General features: G+C 41.4%; 1 protein-coding gene across 1 annotated transcript in view; it reads right to left on the reverse strand.

Annotated features, from left to right (window-relative positions):
- cntfr (ciliary neurotrophic factor receptor) overlaps positions 1 to 10,686 on the reverse strand; it is a 258,091-nt gene extending 247,405 nt beyond the window's left edge. The window contains exon 1 of the mRNA XM_070862387.1: positions 10,646 to 10,686. The gene's annotated coding sequence lies outside the window, so the exon portion shown is untranslated. The remainder of the gene's footprint in view (positions 1 to 10,645) is intronic.
- Positions 10,687 to 11,112: the final 426 nt, after the last annotated feature.

Here is an 11,112-nt window from a genome sequence, read left to right on the forward strand (position 1 = left end):
CATCAGCATCCTCATCCAGACTAACATCCCCAGCACTGAAGCACTGACCACACTCGATCAGCTCCGTTGGGCAGGCCACATAGCCCGCATGCCAGACACGAGACTCCCAAAGCAAGTGCTCTACTCGGAGCTCCTTCAAGACAAGTGAGCCAAAGGTGGGCAGCGGAAACGCTATAAGGACACCCTCAAAGCCTCCCTGTTAAAGTGCAACATCCCCACTGACACCTGGGAGTCCCTGGCCAAATTCCGCCCTAAGTGGAGGAAGTGCATCCGAGAGGGTGCTGAGCACCTCAACGCCAAGAGCGTGCAGAAATCAAGTGCAGACGGCGGAAAGAGCATGTGGCAAACCTGTCCCACCCATCCCCTTCCCTCAATGGCTATCTGTCCCACCTGTGACAGTCAGTGGCTCTCGTATTGGACTGTTCAGCCACCAAAGAACTCAATTCAGGAGTGGAAGCAAGTCTTCCTTGATTTTGAGGGACTGCCTATGATGAAGATGTCACCTATGGCTTTCAAAAGAAAATATCCAAAGCACTCTGCTTTTTCAACAAGCAAAAATCACTGTAGCATAATTCTTGCATAATTAGTTTGTACCTCCCAAAAAAAAAGTGTTCTAGATAGAAGTTACATGGTGCAGAACAGTGGAATACAAGGTTATTTACTTTTCAATCAGATCAGCCATAACTAATGAGTGACAAAATTATTTGTTGGCACTAAAAAAGGTCCTGATTCGTGTATGAGTAACTGTGATTGTCTCAACCAAGTCATTGAGGTGAGGCTTATAGAATCATAGAATGGTTACAGCACAGAAGGAGGCCATTTGTCCTGTCGAACTCATGCCAGCAAGAGCGCTTAAGCTAGTCCCACTCCACCGCCCTTCCCTGTTTTTTTTTCCTTCAGGTACTTTTCCAATTGTTAGAAATTAGAGGCATCTAAAATGCAAATGAAATTGTGACGCAAATAAGACGGTGTTGAGATGATTTTATCAGAACTGGAGACAAAAATCTCTTCAGACTAACATTAGAACAACTGGATAGATGCTTAGAATTTGCTTATGTTTTTGGTTCCCTGCGGATGCACTAAGCAGGTCATATATATCCTGGTTTCCAGGCTAGCAATTTCTGTTCTTAAGTTAGGATTTTTACTTTGTTTTATGCATCTTTAATTTGACCAAATAAGGTCCATCGTCTATGCTTCTTCCATTACTGCTAATAACCATATTATAATGCTAAGTTAGGATTTTGACTTAGTTTAACAAAACTGCTTTAAAATGCGCAAGTTAACCAGTGTGTGAGAATAGAATAGAGGATATCTTTAGGAATGTAATGATTAATTCCATGGTACAATAGTCTGATAATGGAATGAACTACTTAGTTTTGCATAGCTAAAGCTACATGAACAGTGTGATCCTAAGTAACTGATAACAAGCAGCTACGAACATCTGAAGGCTGAGAATGGCATGTCTGACTCCAAATTTGGGAGGATAAGGATGGGCGAGAGGGAGGAAATCAGATGGATGGGCCTTCAGAATGTATAAACAGGAAAGGCATGAGAGATAAGCAGGTGATCCCTTAGAGGAGGGTTTTCATCTGAAAGTTAAGACAAAGAACTTGACATACCATTGAGCACTTTGGTTCAAGAAGAGGTCTTACAGTTTAGATAATCCTGACAAACTTCTACCCCAGGCCAACACCTAAAAAGAGAATAAAAGACAGACCTACAGCACCTTTAGCACAGACAGCGAAGTGAAGAGCTTCCAAGAGTGAGAATGGTCTAACATTCTTCCAAGGGTGGACCCATACTGACCTTAGTTTAATACTTTTAGTGGCTTTATAAAGGGAGGAAGAAAGGTCCTAAGCCGAAGAGCTGCTCACGCACTCCAGCTGTCTGTCCGATCGGGGCTGGTACTAGCTGCTTGTCATGGTTGTAAGTTTTTGCTGTATAACTTGTGTGTTATATTCAGTCTTAAACTCCAATTAAACACAAAATACCCACCACATTGGTTTGCAGTCGATCCTGATTATATGAAAGACCAGAGATAAGCTAATAACAAATTGGCTAATCCTCTACAAATTGGTGACTACGAAGGGACTGCAAAAGGGTTTTTGTGGAGAAATGAGTTAGACACGGACTTAGTCAACAACGTCACCACAAGCCACTGGGCGGGACGACAGGGGTGTGTTTTGTCACTAAAATCCAAAACAAAATGGTGGGTACTATTAGAGATAGTCGCAAACAGTCTCAGAGAAATTGGGGGTCCCAAGAGGTTATCGGAGTCATCCAAAATGACGGATGTAGTTACTCCAAGCGCTTGGATGAGATAGCATCCCAAGTGAATGAAAGAAAATTAAACTTGTGGAAGCCGGATATAAACTAGCTCACACAACCCACTTCTGCACCAAGCATGGAGACTTGAGAAACAAACAGAGGCATAAAAAACAGGCGAGTGAGAGAGGGGAAAAGATCTAAACTGCATGCTAACCCATCTGAGAACTCAGCAAAGGGAAAAACAGGGAATTAGTGAATAATCTGCTGAGACTACAGTTTAAGAAGTGAAGAAAAAGAGAAACTTAGTTGAAACGGAGACGGAAGCTTCGGCTTTTGTTGAGAAAAATAAAAGATTTGCTGACTGAAAGGAATGGAATTTCAGTTTGTGAAAAAGTGTGTGTTAGTGTGGAAGTTTTCCTGACTATAAATGTTTAAGAAGTTACAGTATTTCATTTGCCTAAAAGAAAGTGTCTTTTGTTTGAAAACCATGATTGAATCTGCCTCCACCATCCTTTCAGGCAGTGGATTCCAGATCCTAACTAGTCGCTGCGTAAAAAGGTTTTCCTTATGTTGCCTTTGGTTCTTTTGCCAATCACCTTAAATCTGTGTCCTCTGGTTCTCGACCCTTCTGCCAATGGCAACAGTTTCTCTCTAACTTCTCTGTCTAGACCCATCATGATTTTGAACACCTCTGTCAAATCTCCTCTTAACCTCCTCTGCTCTATGCAGAACAACCCAAGCTTCTCTAATCTATCCAGTTAACTGAAGTCCCTCATCCCTGGTACCATTCTCCTCAATCTTTTCTGCACCCTCGAAGGCCTTCACATCTGTCCTAAAGTGCCGTGCCCAGAATTGGCCACAATACTCCAGTTAAGGCCGGACCAGTGTTTTACACAGGTTCATCATAACTTCCTTGCTTCATGGATATCCTTATTTAAAATCCAAATTTAAAAATGTTCATTGCATAAAGAAACTCGCTTCCACACAAAAATTGAGGAAAATCCATCTATTATTGAGAATTCAGACATATTTGATTGTTTTGGATGGGAAAAGAGTTAAATTCTGTCAATGGTGATAAATGGCCTCAGATTGTGATAATTATATTGTAGTAAATTGTGATGATTATGACAAAGCTCAGATTTTCAAATGGTGGTGGTGATATCACAAGGCCATATAATCATGTGACAATGTGCATTGCAATTAGTCGGTGGCAATTTGTTACTATTTGTCCTCTTACTTTATAGAATAATAAGCCTATTTTTGTTATGACATTCAATAATCCCATTACAACATCAAGATTACTACAACCACCATTCTAGCCCTCTTCCTCGATATGATGGCATAAAAATAAAACGGGGAAGGTGGCTCAACCGTGGCTAACAAGGGAAATTAGGGATAGTGTTAAATCCAAGGAAGAGGCATAAATTGACCAGAAAAAGCAGCAAACCTGAGAACTGTGAAAAATTTAGAATTCAGCAGAGGAGGACAAAGGGTTTAATTAGGAGGGGGGAAATAGGAGTATGAGAGGAAGCTTGCAGGGAACACAAAAACTGACTGCAAAAGCTTCTATAGATATGTGAAGAAAAAAGATTAGTGAAGACAAATGTAGCTCCCTTGCAGTCAGAATCAGGTGAATTTATAATGGGGAACAAAGAAATGACAGACCAATTGAACAAATACTTTGGTTCTGTCTTCACTAAGGAAGACACAAATAACCTTCCAGAAATACTAAGAGGGTCTAGCAAGAAGGAGGAACTGAAGGAAATCCTTATTAGTCAGGAAATTATGTTAGGGAAATTGAAGGGATTGAAAGCCGATAAATCCCCAGGGCCTGATAGTCTGCATCCCAGCGTAATTAAGGAAGTGGCCCTAGAAATAGTGGACACATTGGTGGTCATTTTCGAACATTCTATAGACTTTGGATCAATTTCTATGGATTAGAGAGTAGCTAATGTAACCCAACATTTTAAAAAAGGGAGAGAGAAAACGGGTAATTATAGACCGGTTAGCCTGACATTAGTAGTGGGGAAAATGTTGGAATCAATTATTAAAGATTTAATAGCAGCGCATTTGGAAATCAGTGACAGGATAGGATTTATGAAAGGGAAATCACGCTTGACAAATCTAGAATTTTTTGAGGATGTAACTAGTAGAGTAGACAAGGGAGAACCAGTGGATGTGGTGCATTTGGACTTTCAAAAGGCTTTTGACAAGGTCCCATACAAGAGATTAGTGTATTGGGGGTAATGTATTGATGTGGATAGAAAACTGGTTGGCAGACAAGAAGCAGAGAGTGGGAATAAATGGGTCATTTTCAGAATGGCAGGCAGTGACTAGTGCGGTACCACAAGGTTCAGTGCTGGGACCCCAGCTATTTACAATATACATTAATGATTTAGATGAAGGAATTGAATATATCTCCAAGTTTGCAGATGACACTAAACTGGGTGGCAAGAGCTGTGAGGAGGATGCTAAGAGGCTGCAGGGTGATTTGGACAGGTTAGGTGAGTGGGCAAATGCATGGCAGATGCAGTATAATGTAGATAAATGTGAGGTTATCCACTTTTGTGGCAAACATAGGAAGGCAGATTATCTGAATGGTAACAGATTAGGAAAAGGGGAGGTGCAACGAGACCTGGGTGTCATGGTACATCAGTCATTGAAAGTTGGCATGCAGGTACAGCAGGCGGTGAAGGCGGCAAATGGTATGTTGGCCTTCATAGCGAGAGGATTTGAGTATAGAAGCAGGGAGGTCTTACTGCAGTTATACAGGGCCTCGGTGAGGCCACACCTTGAATATTTTGTAGAGTTTTGGTCTCCTAATCTGAGGAAGGACATTCTTGCTATTGAGGGAGCCCAGCGAAGGTTCACCAGACTGATTCCCAGGATGGCAGAACTGATAAGACTGGATCGACTAGGCTTATATTGACTGGAATTTAGATGAATGAGGGGGGATCTCAGAAACATATAAAATTCTAACGGGATTGGACAGGTTAGTTGCAGGAAGAATGTTCCTGATGTTGGGGAAGTCCAGAACCAGGGTCACAGTCGAAGGGTAAGGGATAAACCATTTAGGACCAAGATGAGGATAAACTTTTCACTCAGAGAATTGTGAACCTGTGGAATTGTCTACCACAGAAAGTTGTTGAGGCCTGTTCGTTAGATATATTCAAAATGGAGTTAAATATGGCCCTTACGGCTAAAAGGATCAAGGGGTACGGAGAGAAAGCAGGAATGGGGTATTAATGTTGCAAAAATGATCAGCCATGATCATATTGAATGGTGGTGCAGGCTCAAAGGCCAAATGGCCTACTCCTGCACGTATTTTTTATGTTTCTATGATTCTAGCCTATTAGGACATTCACATAGCTGGCAGTCATTGAATCTGTTACTATTGAAAACTTGCAATAATTGTCTTGAATTCTCATCAAAATAATTGAAAATTGCACAAAAGTCTGGGTTGTAATTAACCTGTGACTGCGTTATGCAGAGTAATACACAATACTTTGATTTATGACCTTGCGTTGTCTCAAAATGTATTTACTATCTTGGCACCAGTATGTTATAAGCAAAGTCACACAACTTTAATGCTGTTTGATACTCTAAATTCATCAATTCAAATTGCTTTCACCACCAGTATTTCATCCTAGTTATACAGCTGAAAATATTCTCTCCAACCACAGTTCAAGGGAATATAGAACGATAATTTCACGCACTCGCCATTACCTTTTACTAATATTCTAGTGGCTACACTAAACTTTCTTTACAATTAAAAAAGATTTGGTTAGCAACAAAAAAAATAGCAGCACTTTCAGCAGAGATGGCACCCAAACGCACATTGCTGTCATGCCAGTTCTCCTGTTTGCAGGTAATAAAGCATGTTCACTACCATTCCTAACCACAAACCCCCTCAGCTTACAAGAGGGCTAAACTAATCTCAGATATTCCAGAAATTTAGTTTGGTTTCAAATTTCTTTAAAACCATGACAGCACACGGTTTTTAGAAAAAGTGCAGTTTTAGAAAAATGTATCCATCACTATCTCATAATACATCATTTAGTACCAACTATCTTTGAAGCATAAAGTGATGTGAAAAACAGAACTGCACAAGCAACCACTCAATAATTAAGTGTCTAAAAACTGCCTAAAGAATGTGATCAGTGTGTTCCATTGTATGTTTAACATGTGCTACAGATGTTGGAGACTAGAAAGGAAAGCATTTATTATGCAGTCTGAATTGTCTCCTTTAATATTGGAATAGAGAGTAGACTTTAATCTGATGTGACCCAGTGAAGAATATAGTTCTTGTACTATTGTTAGAAAAAAGTTAGTGTGTTTCCATTATGGTTTTATAATTTATGTCCGGTTTTCTGCTTGTTCGGTACCAGCACGGATCCTTTCCCATCGGGAGTGTATAACGGGAAATCGCGTACACCCAGCACACAATTTTCCAGCCATTCATTTCAATTAATTAGATGGAAATCATGGGCTTCACACAAGATTCCTGGCTCGCACTCCCAGCGGACAAAGGCTTTCACCAGGAGTGTGCGAATGGAAAAATTGTCCTATAGCCGCTCTCTTTTCCTTTGATTTCTCGTTGTCATGCCATGTCAAAATGTAACACCAGACATGAATACTACTTTCCAGGAGCAATGAAATTTATGTCATCCTTATAAACAAGCACCAATGAAACTGATTTTATTCTTTAAGACAGTATCCTCTTTCTTTGTTATAGTTATAGGCTATATCCAATAATTACACCAAATGTTGTTAACTTGATCCACTCAACCAATATCACAAAAACAGATTATCTGGTCATTATCTCATTGATGTTTGTGGGACCTTGCTCTGCACAAATTGACTGCTGCGTTTCCTACATTCATCATCATAGGCGGTCCCTCGAACAAGGATGACTTGCTTCCATACCAAAAGGGATGACTTCAAAGATGTTTGCTTTTGAGGGAGTGCAGCGAAGATTCACCAGACTGATTCTCGGGATGGCAGGACTGACATATGAGGAGACTAGATCAACTGGGCCTGTATTCACTGGCGTTTAGAAGAATGAGAGGTGATCTTATAGAAACATAAAATTCTGATGGGACTGGACAGGTTGGATGCAGGAAGAATGTTCCCGATGTTGGGGAAGTCCAGAACCAGGGGTCACAGTCTAAGGATAAGGGGTAAGCCATTTAGGACCGAGATGAGGAGAAACTTCTTCACCCAGAAAGTGGTGAACCTGTGGAATTCTCTACTGCAGAGAGTTGTTGATGCCAGTTCATTAGATGTATTCAAGAGGGTGTTAGATATGGCCCTTACAGCTAAACGGATCAAGGGGTATGGAAAGGGGTACTGAGATGAATGATCAGCCATGATCTTATTGAATTGATGGTGCAGGCTCAAAGGGCTGAATGGCCTACTCCTGCACCTATTTTCTATGTTTTTACGTTTCTATTTTTCAATGAAGGACCGATATTCCCATCCTGAACTCCAATTGAAGGGCTGGAAGATGCCTGTGCGTGGATTTTATTGATGTGTAGTGACCATTGCACATCAGTCACCACACGGGCTTGACAGAGCTAGGCCTTTATCCAGTGGCAAGGGTTAACTAGGACAACTGGAGACCTGCTCTGCTGCACGGACCTAGTGTGCACACATATCGCAGTGTGGGCTGGCCCGTACTGCCCCTGGGCTCTCGCCTCTTCTGCTTCTGGCCCCGTTACACTCATTTGCCGCACCATCGCCACAATATCTCACCATTCCTCTGCCACAAAACATTCGCTGCACCTTCGCCACAATCTCTTGCCGCTCATCTGCCCCGACCTTCCCGCCCCTTCGCTGTACCTGGGCCCCGCCAATGTTCCTGCCCACGCTCTAAACAGCGACCTGGGTTTTGATAATGTCACCCACCTCGAAATCGTCGCAAACTTGGAACGGCTCGCATTGGAAGTTGTAATGGTATACTCTTATAGGAGGTTTAGAGGGGATATGAGGGGAATTTTTTTCACTGCCTGAAAGAGTGGTAGAGGCATAAACCCTCACATTTAAAAAGTACTTGGCTATGCACTTAAAGCAGTGATTATACTTCAAAAAAATAAGAGTGGGGGAAAATTGTGGTCGGAGGCTTCCTACGTACGAACACCTCCAACCCGAAAAAAAATCTACCTGGTGGTCCTGGAGGAACAGAGATTCCCGTCAGAGGCCTAGATTCGCAATAAAACATCAATATTTAAAATTAATTGAAATTAAATGTAATTAAATGTTGTCGATATAAAAATGTGTTTAATATAAAAATGTTTAAATTTAATTTTTATATGTTTTAAAACTCTTATGCTGGTAAAAGTAAGCCATGCGCCTATTTTTACCAGGCATAAAAGTTTGAAGGACGTTCGCTCGGCAAATAGCACAATCTCTCCCGCGCAAATATACTTCTCCCGCGATTCGGAGGATCTGCTGATAAAGCCGGTTTTCGGCACATGCACAAAAATCGCCTGGAGGCCTCGTCGGGTCCGTGCGCACTTTGTATGGACCTGGAATTTTCGGCCTAGTATTTCATTGGCGGTCATCACCATCATCATCATAGGCAGTCCCTCAGAATCGAGGAAGACTTGCTTCCACTCTTAACACGAGTACTTAGGTGGCTGAACAGTCCAATAAGAGAGCCACAGTCCCTGCCACAGGTGGATCAGACAGTCGTTGTTGAGGGGAAAGGAGGGTGGGACAGGTTTGCCGCACATTCTTTCCGCTGCCTGCGCTTGTTTTCTGCATGCATTCGGCGATGAGACTTGAGCTGCTCAGCGCCCTCCCGGATGCACTTCCTCCACTTAGGGTGGTCTTTGGCCAGGGACTCCCAGGTGTCGGTGAAGATGTTGTACTTTCAGGGAAGCTTTGAGTATTCTTTTAACATTTCCTCTATCCACCTTTGGCTCGTTTGCCATGAAGGAGTTCTGAGTAGAGTGCTTGCTTTGGGAGTCTCGTGTCTGGCATGCGGACAATGTGGCCTGCCCAACGGAGTTGATCAAGTGTGGTCAGTGCTTCAATGCTGGGGATGTTGGCCTGGTCGAGGATGCTAATGTTGGTGCATCTGTTCTCCGAGGGGATTTGTAGGATCTTGCAGAGGCATCGGTTGGTGGTATTTCTCCAGGGACTTGAGGGGTCTACTGTACATGGTCCATGTCTCTGAGCCATACAGGAGGGCGGGTATTACAACAGCCCTCTAGACCATGAGCTTGGTGGTAGATTTGAGGGCCTGGTCTTCGAACACTCTTTTCCTCAGGCGGCCGAAGGCTGCTCTGGCATACTGGAGGCGATGTTAAATCTTATCATTGGCTGTAAAGCGCTTTTGGAGACCCCGAGATCGTGAAAGATGCTATTTAAATGCATTTCTTTCCTTCATCTATCTGATAGCCAATGATTCACTCATCCCTTGTCTTCAACCTTTGTCAATTAACTACAGTAATATTAAAAGATAGAGAGAAGAAAGGCTGCGTTGTTCCTATCAATTTTCCGTTATTGTTTCTCTGGAGCTCCAAATATGTGGCCCTCCATGCTCTACCACAGCAAATAAAACACTAGCAAATTGTGCTATTGAAAAAAACTGACTGATCAAAATGTTATGAACACGAGAAGACAAGAAAGCATGCAAAGAGAAAGAGTCATTCAGCATATCAGTTTCCCTCCTTTGACAAGGCATGTTGCAATTACTTTCTCTTCGATTTGCCCCAATTTGTTAACCTCCTTATGGAACATTAGGGATTTTTAAAATATATCTATCTCTCTATAAAAACTGAATTTCAAGATTAATCAAAGGAAAATCAGCATATTTATTCTTACATTTTCACTCTTTAATGCCCATTGGTTGCTTTCAATAGATTATGTTTACATAGTCCCATAAACATGGGAATCACTGGGGTCAAAATGCTACATTGACGGGGTTCACAAAATGGGCAGTAGCAGAACAGCCATCCATTATCTATCCCTTCCACTTTTCTTTTCCATTGAAGTTAGTGGAAAGGAAAATCAAGCAGATGTATGACAGGTAGCCAATCTGCTGCCACCCATTCTGTGCCTCTGCTCCCATTGTGTCACTTGAAGTATTTGGATCATCATTCTCTGTAATTATCCTTAAAATCTTTCGATCCCAATTCCAACCAGATATTTATACCATCCATTTTCAAGCAATTCATTAACCTATTGAGCACTCCTGCTGGGAATTTGTTCAATATCACCACTATTTAGGAAAAACTTCTAATCTCTAGTCTCGCTTGAAGTTTCTTAATTTTATCATGCTTTCTCTAATTTAATGCTCAGAGTCCAAGTTAAATAATTTGTTTATATTCACATTGTAAGCTTCTCAGTAATTTAAAATCCTGAAACATACCTTTTCAGTATCCGTTTCCCAATGATAGCAAGTTCAGTTCTCTAAGTCTCTGTTTGTAACTTGGAGCCCTAAGAAAGAAAGCAAAAAAGACTTGCATTTATATAGTGCCTTTCATGACCACCAGATGTCCCAAAGATCTTTGCAGCCAATGAAATACATTTTGAAGTGTAGCTCCATAATCATTCTGGTTAAAATCTTCTTTAAAGCCTCAAACCATTAAGCCAAATGTGACTTTGTGCATGATCTGTACAAGGCTAGAATAATTTGCTTCAACCTGTAATAAAAAGGTCCTCAAAACCTGGTGAAGCAACCCAGTACTTGAATAGATTTCTGAAGAACAGGTTTACATTGACTGGTACTTTCAGTTAATAGTCAGAATCACATCCAAATCCTTTTCCTGTTCCCTTTTACATGTATGCACTTTTCATGGTTCCTTTTGCAATGCACATCATTTCACATTTAAATTC

The sequence above is a fragment of the Pristiophorus japonicus genome, chromosome 2 (assembly GCF_044704955.1).
Source record: "Pristiophorus japonicus isolate sPriJap1 chromosome 2, sPriJap1.hap1, whole genome shotgun sequence".
Lineage (NCBI taxonomy): Eukaryota > Metazoa > Chordata > Chondrichthyes > Pristiophoridae > Pristiophorus > Pristiophorus japonicus.